This window comes from Gopherus flavomarginatus, chromosome 7 (genome assembly GCF_025201925.1).
Source record: "Gopherus flavomarginatus isolate rGopFla2 chromosome 7, rGopFla2.mat.asm, whole genome shotgun sequence".
NCBI classification, from domain to species: Eukaryota; Metazoa; Chordata; order Testudines; family Testudinidae; genus Gopherus; species Gopherus flavomarginatus.
In genome coordinates, this window is record NC_066623.1 from 113,909,709 (window position 1) to 113,923,013 (window position 13,305).

Genomic DNA, 13,305 nt, shown 5'->3' on the forward strand with positions numbered 1-13,305 from the left:
GTACGGGGGGGCACAGGGAGCCGGCCGGTCGGGGGGTCGCGGGGACCCTGGGGAGTACGGGGGGGCACAGGGAGCCGGCCGGGCAGGGAGTCTCGGGGACCCTGGGGAGTACGGGGGGGCGCAGGGAGCCGGCCGGGCAGGGGGTCGCGGGGATCCTGGGGAGTACGGGGGGACGCAGGGAGTCGGCCGGTCGGGGGGTCGCGGGGACCCTGGGGAGTACGGGGGGGGCACAGGGAGCCGGCCGGGCAGGGAGTCTCGGGGACCCTGGGGAGTACGGGGGGGCGCAGGGAGCCGGCCGGTCGGGGGGTCGCGGGGACCCTGGGGAGTACGGGGGGGGGACGCAGGGAGCCGGCCGGGCAGGGTGGGGGACGCGGGGACCCTGGGGAGTACGAGGGGGCGCAGGGAGCCGGCCGGTCAGGGTGGGGGTCGCGGGGACCCTGGGGAGCACGAGGGGGCGCAGGGAGCCGGCCGGGCAGGGGGTCGCGGGGACCCTGGGGAGTACGGGGGGGCGCAGGGAGCCGGCCGGGCAGGGTGGGGGACGCGGGGACCCTCGGGGGCAGTGGGGGGGTCGCAGGGAGCCGGCGGGGGGCTCCGAGGCTGGGGACAGCTTGTCTCGCAGGGCAGAGGCACCGGTGGGGGATGCTGCGCGCAGGGGGGGGGGAACCAGGCCTGTGGGGCTGCGAGGAAGAGGGATCCCCGGGGTCCCTGCGCTGCGTCGGGCGGACGAGGCGCTGCCCCTTGGCCCAGGCGGGGGGGGGGTGATGCGAGCACCTGTCACCCCCCCCCCCCGCAGCCGGCCCCATGGGGCGGGGTCCTGCCGGGCGCGCCGGGTAACGCTGCCCCTCTCCCCGCAGGGCGAGGCCGTGGGCCCCAAGGCCCCGCTGTGGCTGCGGGCCCGGTTCCAGGCGCTGCTCTTCGCGCTGGGCTGCAGCATCCAGCGGCACTGCGGGAGGGTGCTGCTCGCCGGGCTGCTGCTCTTCGGCGCGCTGGCCCTGGGGCTCCGGGCCGCCGCCATCGAGACCGACCTGGAGCAGCTGTGGGTGGAAGGTGAGCGCCGGGCTGGGGCAGGGGGCTGCTGTGGGGCGGGAGGGCTGTCTGGGCACGTGGGGGCTGGGCTGTCTGGGTGCAGTGGGGTGGGGGGCTGGGCTGTCTGGGCACAGTGGGGTGGGAGGGTGCAGTAGGGTGGGAGGGCACTGTGGGGGCAGGGCTGTCTGGGTGCAGTGGGGCAGGAGGGCACTGTGGGGGCACGGTTGTCTGGGTGCAGTAGGGCAGGAGGGCGCTGTGGTGGCTGGGCTGTCTGGGCACAGTGGGGCAGGAGGGCACAGTAGGCTGACAGGGCACTGTGAGGGCAGGGCTGTTTGGGCGCAGTGGGGCGGGAGGACGCAGTAGGGTGAGAGGGCACTGTGGGGGCAGGGCTGTCAGGGCACTGTGGGGGCAGGGCTGTCATGGGGCAGGAGGGCGCCGTGGAGGTTGGGCTGTCTGGGCGCAGTGGGGCAGGAGGGTGCCGTGGAGGCTCGGCTGTCTGGGCGCAGTGGGGCGGGAAGGCGCCGTGGGGGCCGGGCTGTCTGGGCACAGTGGGGCAGGAGAGCGCCGTGGGGGCAGGGCTGTCTGGGCCCAGTGGGGCGGGAGGGCACTGTGGGGCTGTCTAGGTGCTGTGGGGGGATCTCCATGCCCCTCTGGGGGAAGGAGGAAATAGTGGCTGTTGTAGGCAGGAAATGAATGAGCCTGGGCTGCTGAACCAGAATCCAGCTGGGTTCGGCTCTGAGCTGCTCTGAGAGCGTTACTGAGGGGATCCTACCTGCGCCCTCCCAAGGTGTGGGTGGGCACTTGGCACATATGCACATTCACATACGTGTTTGTATGATCCATGCTCTGCTCCACTTCGGTCTCATCTGTGACACCTCGGCTGTGCCATATGAGAAATGCATAAAGGGAGAGCCCCACGCTGCACATGCATGAACATGTGAACCTGTGCAAACATATATGTCCGGGCATGATCATACACATGTCCTCCAGTGTAAACATTCGTAGAGCAATGCATGGCCCCTTATGGAAGTGTTTGCTGCCTTGAATCCTCTGACACTCCCAGAGCAGCTCCTGGTGCTCGGATGACAGCTGGGCCGGTGGGAGAGGAGACCGATGAAGTAGTGCATTCCCCAAGATTTCGGTAGCTCTGGGCCACCCATGGGAGTGCTTTCCTGGGGTGGGGGGAGGTGCATGGGCGTGCACGCCATGGTGGGTGCGCGGGGTTCTGTGTGGGAGCTGGATCGCTGTCAATGCACGTCCGTGTCTCCGCGGAGGCGTGTGTAATTAAATTCTCCCTCCGCGAATGAGACACCACCAGGCCCCTGCTCCGATATTGTGTTATTGATAGGAAAATCCAGAAGGTGCTGCCGGAGGAGATGATGAAACCTCTGACAGCGCTGTCAGTTACGGGCTGGCTCGGGGCACGTGCGCCTGCGCCCCCCAGGGGAGAAGGAGACGGGAAGCAAGTGAGAACACAAACAGCCGAAAGCAAGGGGCAGAGGAGAGCAAAGCCTCATTTCCTAGTGGAAACATTTGATAAAAATGATTCCTTTGTTATTAATAAGTTCAGCCTGGAATTCTGCGCTCTCCCCGCGGCTGCTGGGTGTTCCGAGTTTTCCTTCTCCTGCTCCGGGAGGACTTTTCCGTTCTCAGGGTCGCTGGCTTCTCTGCCGCTGGGACACCCGCGCAGCCTCTTCTCGCAGCCCTTCTCCGAGGCCACATCAGGTTGGACTTTCACACCCTCCGGCTGTGTCAGCCATCTTTGAGCTACAGCGCTCCTCCCTCCCCGCCCCCCAGCTCCATGTGTGGTCCTGAACTACTCCTGGATTTTGTTCAACAATAGAAGCAACTTTACTGGCCCAGCCCTTTAAAAGAGCCCCCTTCCCTCCCCACCGTGAATGCCAGTGAAGTTTACACACCTGTTTCACACAGAGAAGAGGGGTGTCTGAGCGGCTGTTAAGAAAAGGAGGCAAGGTCTTATCTCCCCCCCGTCCTTCCTCTGCATTACACAGATTTGTAATGCCAAAAAAAAAATCCATCCCCAACTGCAGCTGTTCAGCATTTGAAGACGGGAAATACACCACACCACACACACACCCACACCCTGGCCTTTTTCTGCATGCAAAGCGAGGCTGTACCATGTGGGATTTTGGTGGCTTGGCGTTGGTAGCTTTCCAGGTTGGTGTCTGTTGAACGGGGCAAGGAACCAGGATCTCAGATGTGCTCCTGGGGGAGATGAGAGCTGGGCTCTGAGTCTCAAAGGGGAGTGGGGGATAGGAACAGTGCAGCATGGGGGGGCAGAGATGTGTGGGGAGAGGTGCTTTGAATCAAGGTGTGCTGACACAGCTCGCTATCCTGCTGGAAGCTCATGCTGCTCCGTGTGAGAGCTCAAAGCGCAGGGGGAGTTTCAGGTGACACAGAAGCCCAGGATTGTGGTTGTTCTGAGATTCTCTGTATGTGCCAGGGGCTGGCCTGGGTGCCATGCTGTCTGGCTCAGGGCTGCTCTGTGCTAGCTCGTGTTCACCCAAGAGGCCGCTTTGTGCTGCCTGGATGTTGTTTGGCGCTCTGAGCAATGGCAGTGGCTTTGCGAGTGCTTCGGGCATGCGATGGGCTGTGTGGGTTAGAGGAACAGTCGTGGGTTCAGGAGGCAGGGTCCAATTCTGACTCTCACGCTGGGCTTGGGCATTTCCAGTGGTCACTCTGTGCCTTAGTTTCCTCATCTGTGAAATGCAGATGATAGCCTTTACCTGCTTAGTAGCACGCTGCAAGGTGGCGTCGGGAGACATCTGCCCAGTCCTTTGAATGGGCAGAGGGTAGTGCCAAGCGCTGCCGATAAGAGAGATCTGCTGATGCCATGTGAACCTTCTGGCTGTGAGATGATCACCCGGCTGAGGCTAGCATGTGCAGTCAGATCTGTGCTTCCGAGACTGAACTCCTCTGAGCAGTGGCTTGATGTGATAGTCTGGCCAGTGCTGAGCGTGCTGGTGCTCAGAGATGGGTAGATGGTGGGGGGGGACTCCGTGCAAAGAGGGCCCCAGTGTAGTGCCCTGCTCGTGAGCTGTGCAGGGTGTAAGTGCTGTTGGAGAATCCGGAGCAGGCCAGTGGCTGCAGTGTCCCCTGGCACAGTGCTGGGCCGCGTATCGGGACCCGATGGAAGGTTCTGGTGGCCGAGGTCCTGGGGGGCCCCTTGATGTTGATGGTTGGGGTGTTTGCATGGGCACTGCAGGTGCTTGGGCATCGATCTGGCTCTGTTGCGGTTCAGTAGGATCAAAGTGGCTCGCCCAGCGACGTCGTCCATCAGAACTTCCCTGCCATCCCACTGACTTCACCGGGGGTGGGATTGGGCCCTGGGTGCAGACGAAGGCCGCAGTAGCTTTTCCAGTGCTAACGTGGGATGTGGGTCAGACTCTTTCTAGTCCCATGGCCCTGCTCTTGAGAGAGCTGCTCCTCTCTGCCTCTCACCCTGTACAGCAGCCCCTTGGCCGTCCGTGCCTAGCTCGCCTGTGGCGGTGGCTAGAGGATTGGGGCCTTGGCTAGTGGGTTTGGGAGTCTGGAATTCACATCCTACCAAAACACCCCGGTGCAGGGAAATCTGCTCTGCAGGGTTTCCTGGCTTCAGCTCCCTTCCTGCTGCCTGGGAGCCAGGCAGGGGCATGCGGGACGGAGACCCAGGAGACAGGAAGTTCCAGGAGAGGTGTTTGCTGGACTCTACTGCTGTCCTTCTCTAGGGGTCGTGGGTGGGCCCCCCAAGGAGGAGGCCGGGGCGAGATGCTGTGCCCAGGTCAGGAGCTGTTGCAGAGAAGGAGTGGCTGGGCTCAGGACGTAAATGGTGTGACTATGTCTGTGCTTAACAGCTGCCCCCTGGATTCCTTTGCCATCACACCTCCAAGCAGCCAAGCTCTGTGCACTGGTCAGGGCCCAGGCAGCTCACTCTGCCCACGGGCATTGCTGCCTGCTGTTCCCTGAGGGTGTCCCGTTCCAATGGCTTTCACTCCTGGTTCCCAGCGGGGCAATGGCACAGTCCTTGCCACAGGGACTTGGGCCACGTCTAGCTCTTCCGTCAGCCGGCCCTACTCCTGTGCCCTGGGGATTCCCATCAGTCTGCTGAGCCAGGGCTGACCCCTTCATCAAGTGGGCATGGGGGCTAGATCTTGTGGCAGTGGCTTGGCCCCGGTCCTGCCTCTCGGGAGGAGTGGGGCGGGGTGGGTGGCAGCGAGGGGTCCTTCCGTTTTGGGAAGGGCTGGGTTTGATTTTCTGGTACGAGGCAGCTCAGGGCAGCTGCTGCTTGTATCTCTGGGGGGCAAATGATAAATCAGCTGCAAAGGAATGGCCAGAGCAGATCAGCCCTGGTCCGAGATGGGGGTGGAGCTGGGTCAGCTGAAGTCCTTGATTCTTTTTGTCACTGGGTCACACGAGTAGAGCTGCAGGTTCTCCACGAATCCGGGTCACTGGTGATGGAGGGGTTGGGATCGGATGTCGGCCAGGGCGTGGGGGTGCCAAGGGTCCCTCTCCAAACCAGCCGCCAGCGTGGCGGGCACTGAGCAGACCTAGAGCAGTTTTGTTAGAGAGACTGAGGACAGAATGGGCCAGGCAGGCTCAAGTCCCCTCTCCCCACTGCAGGGCCGTGTCCCGCAGGCCGAGGACGCTATATGGGAAGCTTACACTAGCCTGTGGAGAAGCCAAGGGCTCGCGGGTCCTGTCGGGCGGGTACCTTGCACCAGCGCTTGGCTCCCTGACAATGCAGTTAGCTACCCGCTGCCCTGCATGCAGAAGAGCATTGCCCAGAGCATGCCTATGGGGGGAGAGGGTGCCCCCGGAGCCATGGACGACAGCAGCAACTGATCAAGTCCCCAGCCTGGGAAGGGGCTCCAAGCCCCAGGACTTGTTGCTGGCTGCCATGGCCTTGGGCTTCTCCAGAAGGTGATGGCAGGGATGGGTCCATGGGTCTGACTCTGCTGTTACGTGGGGGGAGGGAAGCAGGCAGGCCCCAGCATGCAGCACAGACCCTGCCACACACCCTGCTGCTGTGTGGAGCCTGCCCCAGGATGGGACTGGTGCAGGAAAGAGCTGTGAGGATGATCAGGGAACTGAGGGCCTGGCTGCTGAAAGGAGCTTGGGGGAGCTGAGGGGGGACTTGATCTTTGCTCTCTTGCAATACGCTTGGGGTAAACGCCACCTAGGGAGGGTGACGAGCTCGTTAACGTGAAGGGTGGTGCTGGCACAGGAACAAATGGGTACGAACTGGCCAGGGGCCAATTCAGGCTGGAAATTTAGACGAAAGTTTCTCCCCGTCGGAGGGCCCAGGTTCGGGAACAACCTCCTGACAGGAGTTGTGGGGGGCAAACAACGTAATGAGTCTGAAGAGAGGGGAGGATACGTATGAACACGACTCTCTGGTGGGACTGCTTGTGACGGTGGAGTGGGGCCAGGCTCAGCAGCCCTGGGGCTTGTGTTCCCAACACTCATGCTTCAGGGTTTGACTCCCACTGGCAGGGGCCAGGAAGGGATTTCCCCTCCCCCAGAGCCAGGACCAGTGCTAGGGTTTCTCGCGCCCTAGGCACATGGCCATTTCGCCGCCCCCGGCGCTGATCCCGCGGCTCCGGTGGACCTGCCGCAGTCATGCCTGCGGAGGGTCCGTTGGTCCGTGGCTCCGGTGGAGCTGCCGCAGTCATGCCTGCGGGAGGTCCCACGGAGCCGCGTGAGCAGCCGACCGTCTGCAGGCACGACTGCGGCAGGTCAACCAGAGCCGCCTGCCACCCCCCCGAGCAAAATGCCGCCCCCCGAATAATCCTGGCGCCTTAGGCGATTGCCTAGGCTGCCTAAATGATAGCGCCGGCCCTGCCCAATGAATTCTGGGATTTTTTGTCTCCTTCCTCAGAGATTTCCCCAGCTGGAGATCAGACATGGGGCTGGGTGGGCCAGGGCTGTAAGGTGGCAATGAGCACCTCTTCTACAGGTTCATGCCATACGTAAGGTCAGGAAGAAATTTCCCCCTGGTCAGATTGGCAGGGACATTGTGATTTTTTTTGGCCTTCCTCTGCAGCATGTGGGTGCAGGTCACTTGCCAGGGTTATCTGGGTATCTCTCTACCATCGGACTTTAAAGGGCACCCGCGATCGAACGAGCGGCCTCCTCTCACTGCAGTCACTTCCTCTTGGGGGCAGGCTGACATCAGACCGGCCTGTGAGGGGCCCGCTCCATTCCCATGATGGAGCCTGTCGTGAGAGTTCGCCTCCTGTGCCAGGCCAGCAGGATCGGGACCATTGTGGAGGGAGGGAACATGGCAGGGTTTCAGCTGCCGCTGGAGGCAGGAGGGGTGGCACGTGGAAAGATGGAAACCAGCCTGGGCCATACAGGCCATGCCTGTGCTGGAGAAGGGGTTATTGACCGGCCTGATCCACGGGGGGGGAATGGGAATGGGAAAAGAGATGACGGTGCCCGTAAATTGGGATTGCCTGTGGAAATGTTCAGTTAGGTGCCTCTAAAGCGATTAGCTTCTTGGAGGCTTTGAACCCCCCGGCTGAGTGTTGAGTTACCTCTGGCCACCTGACAGCTGTTCCTGGCTGTCTGAGTGTGTTTGCTGAGCTGGGGTGATTTATGGGGCCAAGAGCTGGGTCAGGGGAAGGCTGCGTTAGCCTCTAACTGGAGCAGCCCAGTGCCCTGTGCAGCAGCTTCCCAGCCACCTGGCGTGCGAGAATCGCCCTCACTCCCTGTCCCCGGCGGAAGGACTGTGGAAAGTGAGGGGCTCACTGCCCCTAAACTCTGGTATGTGGGACCAAGGGGGCAGAGAGGGGCGATTCTGAGCCTGGCCTCTGCGAATCAGCCTGGGGAGGGCGGGGTGGGACTTAGGGAAAGGGAGAGAAGAGGAGGTCCCGGGAGGGCAGAGGGAAGTTGGGTAGCAGATGCTGGAGGGAAGCCGTCTGGCAGGTGCTGGTCAGCCTCTGTCACCGAGATCCCACCTGCAGGTCCCCCCCACAGCTCCCGAGCTCCTGGGCAGCAGCGCCCCCTGGAGGCCCTTGTGCATGCTGGACCCCTCGCACCTGAGACTGGTACCATGTGCCCCGCTGTTGGACCCTGAGTGCCAGGCCCGGCCCTGGCTGGGGTTGGACCAGGAGGCACTGGTGGCCTGTCAGCCAGCCCGGTGTGGCAGGCATCGCTGGCCTCTCTGTAGCTGCCTGGCTTCATTTCAGACAGAGCCAGCATGGCTCAGGGGGCTGTCTGCTCGGGGAGGCGTTGGCACTGTCCTGGCCCGCAATGGGCTGGCAGGAGGGGGACAAACCCCTGGGCACATGCAGCTCACTGAGGGGGAGCTGGGCAACGGGTCCCTAGTCCAGGAGATCTCGCTGGAGATGACCTGCCATCTCCACGCAGGGCCCCTTGAAAGAGGAAAAACAAGGGAGGGATGAAGCCACCTGTCAAAGGGTCAGTGTGGGGGGCTGGGGAGGTGTTCTGGGGGCCTGCACACATTCCGGGAGCTGCATCCTGGCCTGTGCTCCCAGCTGGGCCCGGGGCCGAGGAAATCCAGCAGGAGGGGAGCGGCAGTGTCTGCAGAGCAGAGACTAGGGGAGGGCACTGGCAGTGCTGGGTGGTCTCCTGGCTAATGGCAGGCTCCAGAGAGGCACTGGGGGTGCTAACGGCTGAGCAAGGAGCCGGCCTGCGGGAGGACAGGTGTAGGCGCTGCGAGGAATCAGCCAGGCTGCTGGAATCCAGGCCCACCGGAGTCAGTATGTGCATGGGGGGGAGGGGAGTGTCTGTGGATGCTGCGGCGCACTAGCCTGGGGAGGGGGAGTAGCGTTTTGGGGGGGGGGGGGATATAGTCCATCAGGGCTGTCACTGGATGGTGTGGGCAGTGGAGGTCACAGGCAACCAGCCTGGGCAGTCACATTGGATCCCCTGGTAGCCACTTCCTAGCTGCGGTCAAAGGAGTCAGGAGCTCTGGGTGAGGGCAGCAGAGTGAATGGGAGACCATGCACAGGCTCTGTTTTCCGGGGGGAAGTTGGGAGCCCGACCTGGGGCGCTGTGATGCCGCGGGAGTTGCTCTGTCGGGAAATGCTGAGCAGCCGCCCTGTGAACCTCTAGCCCGCGGGAATGGCTCAAGTTGGGTGCCCCCCAAAATCCCACGGCTATTGAGAGCTGGCAATGGGACATGAGGCTCGCTGGAGCCTGCACCTGGCGCAGTTCAGCTGCCTGAGCGTGTCTCCTCCCCCTGCTATGTGCTGCCCCGTGGAGAGGGGACTGGCAGGTGCGCCCACCTCTGGCTGGCATCCCAAGATCATTTTTCCTCCGGACTTTTTTGTGGCTGCCACTTTGCTGCTGCCCCTGTCCAGAGCATGGCCCTGGTTCCTTTGCCTCACGTGTCGTTCAGCTGACTCTGCCGCCTTCCCCCGACCCTGCTTTTTTGTGGGGGAGGGTCGACCCGTACGCTAGCCCAGGCTCTCAGGGACAGACCTCGCTCTCCGCACCAGCAAAAGAGGGAACCAGGTTTGTATTCAGGCAGCGAGCAGAAGATCCTCACCTTGCCCCCCCAGCTCACCCACGGCCTGCTCCATTAGCTTAAAAATCTGCTTTGTTTGCTCCCTCCACTGTGACATTTGCTCTGAAGCATCTTCTCCCTGCAGCCGGGGCTGTCTGTGAAAGGCGCTTTCTTGTCTGAAGCCAGCTCAGAGTTGGAGCCCGGCTCAATCTGTCAAAGCTGCGTGGGGGCAGAAATCTTTGGGTTTTTTATGGTGGGGGGAAGTATCTTCCTGGCTTTCTTCTCAGGGCCCCCTCCCACCCCCGAGTGACCGATTGATCACTTGTGATGGATGGAAAAATTGCTGATTTTTTTTTTTAAAGACCCAGCAAGAGTTTTGTGGACAGCAGTGTTTGGTTTTAGTGTTTGGTGTTTTCTGTTTGGGGTGGGGGTGGGGGCAGGGAGAGGGGCCAAGAAGAGTTTTATTCTCTGCTTCCTCCTCAGGCCTGGAAAAGTGGTCTGAGTTCAAAACCTTCATTTCGTGCCTGAATGAAGGCAGCAAAGTGGAAAAATTCCCCCATTCAGAGGGGGATGAATGTATGTTTCAGCCCTGCATTAAGGCACATTAGCAGGCAGTGGAGTGCCTAATGCAGCCATTTTTCACAGCGCCCGACAGAGGAGATGATTAGCATAATTAGTCCAGGCAGCCCTATACATATGGAAATAGCCAGGGCCTAAATTCCAACACCAGTGGAAATTTATGTCAGTGCTGACAGGAGTCTTAGCAGTGAATGGTTCCCAACCGACTCTCTCCCCCCGCCATATTTTGGGGGGTCACGCAGCCCCTCATCCCCGGCGGCGGCTCTGGGAGCTCCTTCAGGAGAGGCCTTTTCCCTCCCCCACCAAGCCAGCCCTTGGGCTTTCTACTGATAAAGATGTTTGTTTGGCGCCGAGAGGCACAGGCCTGGCTGGGTCCCCGGCTCCTCTGCTGGCTTGGGAAGCTGGTCGCCCTTTGCCTTGTCTGGTTGGAAAGGCGGCGGGAGAACCTGCTTTTGGGGGGCTGGGGTTGTTAGAGAAGGGTCTGTGGGGGGCACAGTCCACGGCATTCATCCCCCAGCCCGGGGTTTTCTCTGCCTACCAGGAGGACCCCCAGCTGCTGCCCCCTCCAGCAGTGCGGGGAGACTCCCCACTGGGGCTGTCTGAGGGGGAGGAACTGGAGGGGGGCTGCAAGCCACCCACCCCTCCAGTGCCCATCCTGGGCACCCAACTGGCAGTATTCCCTCCCCCCCTGGACACAGGGGCTGCAGAGCAGAGCAGGGCCCCTGCGGCCGTGTTGTGACAGGCGAAGCTGGCGGCCGCTGGCGGGCCAGGTGAAAATGGCTCTTTTAGCCTGCCCTCGGCACGACTTCCTCCGGAGCAGCACGGCTCCTTTCACCCGCTCCCTAATCCCGCTAATCCATCCCACAACACTTTGAAGGTGGCCCCCGGCCTGCGTGCACTGCAGCCCTCGGGGCTGGGGCTAGCAAGCTGAGTCAGAGCGCGCACGTGTGTGTCTGTGTGAGTGCTGGGGGGGGGGCATGTCTTTCGTTTGCCCCCCTGCCCATGCTTTCATAGCTGTGTCCCAAAGGGAATTGGGGCCCGTCCTGGAGCAGGGAAGGGCTGCCAGCTCCCAGCGGAGTGCAATGGGGCAACTCCTCTCTAGAGCCTGAGCCGAGCATGTTGTTGGAAAGGGCCCCGTGGACTAACTGGACTTGGGCAGGCCCTTGGCTGGCCCCTGCTGGGGCTGGACGGATGGCAGGAGAGGAGCAGGGAGCCTGGCGACATCCTAGGCAGCGAAGGACCCGTCTTCATGTGCCCTTAAGTCAAGCCTGGCTCAGCTCATAGCAGCAGAGAACCCAGCAGCCTCGTGGGCCAGCAAGGGCCTGGTGCAGTCAGGTGGCCGCCCCAGCCCTTTATTGCCCTCCCTTCTTGTGTTTGGCCAGCGTGGCTGCTGCAGCTCCATCGCTGCTGTGGGGCTGCTCCTGGCTGCAGAAGTGGGGCCTGTTATGCTGGGCACTCCCTGGGGTTGGCAGTGTCATGCCATAGGCCCCAGCAGGGGCGGGGTTGCGTGCAGTCAGGAGGAGATTGTTGTATTTAAGTTGGCCGGGCTGTTAAACCTTGTGCATGGCTCTGCGTGGCCTCCTGCGCACCGATGGGTGTGGGAAATACCCCAGAGACCGGGGGCATGCACACACGAGGGCCACTTCTGAGTGGGGCCCTTACCAGGTATCTTATGGTAGCACCTGCCTGCCCCAGCTGAGCTCAGGGCCCTGTTGTGTTAGGTGCTGCCTGGACACACAATGAGGCAGCCGCTGCCAGCAAGGAGCTCCCAGGCTACACAGACAAAGGCAGGATTATTAGCCCCATTGCATGGATGGTAAACTGAGGAACAGTGTGCATACTCGCACATCCTGGGATTTACCCAACATTGCAGAGTGGGGATTTGAACTCTGGTTGCTGGAGCCCCAGCCCAGCGTGTCTTCCCCCACCCCCGCCTTTTCGTGGGGGATCATGATGTCACGGTGTGTCATTGTGAGGCGCCAGACATGAGCGACAGGTATTGTAGGCTGGGGAGGCTGTGCTGCTCCAAACAGCCAGATGTGTCCCCACCCATGGTCCGCCTCCAGAGCCCCCCTCCTGCTTCCCACTGAGTGGCTCCCCCTGTGTGGTGGCCCCAGCTCGGGCCGTGTCACCCGCCCTCCTGGTGCTCCGGGCCTGGGGGTGCTAGCCTGGAGCAGTGGCCGTGGGAGGGGGCCATGGAAGGGGCTGGGCTAGGGGCTAGCCTGCCCCAGCTGGCGGAAAGGTGTGATGTCGTGTGATGCAGTGTGATGTCACGGTTCTTATCGAATAGAAGGACTGGAAGGGACCTCGAGAGATCATCCCTTGCATTCATGGCAAAACTAAGGATTATCTAGGCCAGCGATAATCAATTATTTACTGTCAAGGGCCACGTTTCTTGAGCCAGGTACAGTCAAGGTCCAGACTCTAGAGAAAATAGTACAACAATGACAATAATAATGATGATTGTGTGGTCTGTCCAGAAGCGTCTGGCAGTCTAGACTTGGTCCATGATCCTCCTGTTGACTGCCCCTGATCTAGACCATCCCTTGTCCAACCTGCTCTTACAAATCTCCAGAGATGGAGATTCCACCACCTCCCTGGGCAATTTATTCCAGTGTTTAACCACCCTGACAGTTAGGAAGTGTTTCCTGATGTCCAACCTAAACCGCCCTGGCTGCGATTTAAACCCATTGCCTCTTGTCCTAGCCTCAGAACAATTTACCTCCCTCCTCCTTGTAACAACCTTTTATGTACTCGAAAACTGTGATCGTGTCCCCTCTCAGTCTTCTCTTCTCCACATTGAACAAACTCAGTGTTTCCAGTCATCCCTCATAGTTCATGTTTTCTCAACCTTGTCATAAACCTAGTCCCAGATTTGGACCTTAGCGTCCAAAATATGGGGGTTAGCTGAAAACCTCCAAGCTTAGTTACCAGCTTGGACCTGGTAAAGCTGCCACCACCCAAAAAATTAAGAGTGTTTTGGGGCACTCTGGTCCCCACAAAAACCTTCCCTGGGGACCCCAAGACCCAAATCCTTTGAGTCTCACAACAAAGGGAAATAAACCTTTTCCCTTCCCCCCTCCAGGTGTTCCCTCCCTGGGTTCCTGGAGAGATACACAGAAGCAAGCTCCGTGAATCTAAACAGAGGAACTCCACCCTCCCTATTTCCAGTCCTGGAAACAGAAGTACTTCCCTCTTCACCCAGAGGGTATGCAAAGTCAGGCTAG

The 13,305-nt window shown here is 61.0% G+C and overlaps 1 protein-coding gene across 1 annotated transcript in view; it reads left to right on the forward strand.

The window, feature by feature from the left end:
- The first annotated feature begins 2,690 nt into the window (after positions 1–2,690).
- Positions 2,691–13,305, forward strand: part of PTCH2 (patched 2) — a 54,406-nt gene continuing 43,791 nt past the window's right edge. The window contains exon 1 of the mRNA XM_050961113.1: positions 2,691–2,751. The gene's annotated coding sequence lies outside the window, so the exon portion shown is untranslated. The remainder of the gene's footprint in view (positions 2,752–13,305) is intronic.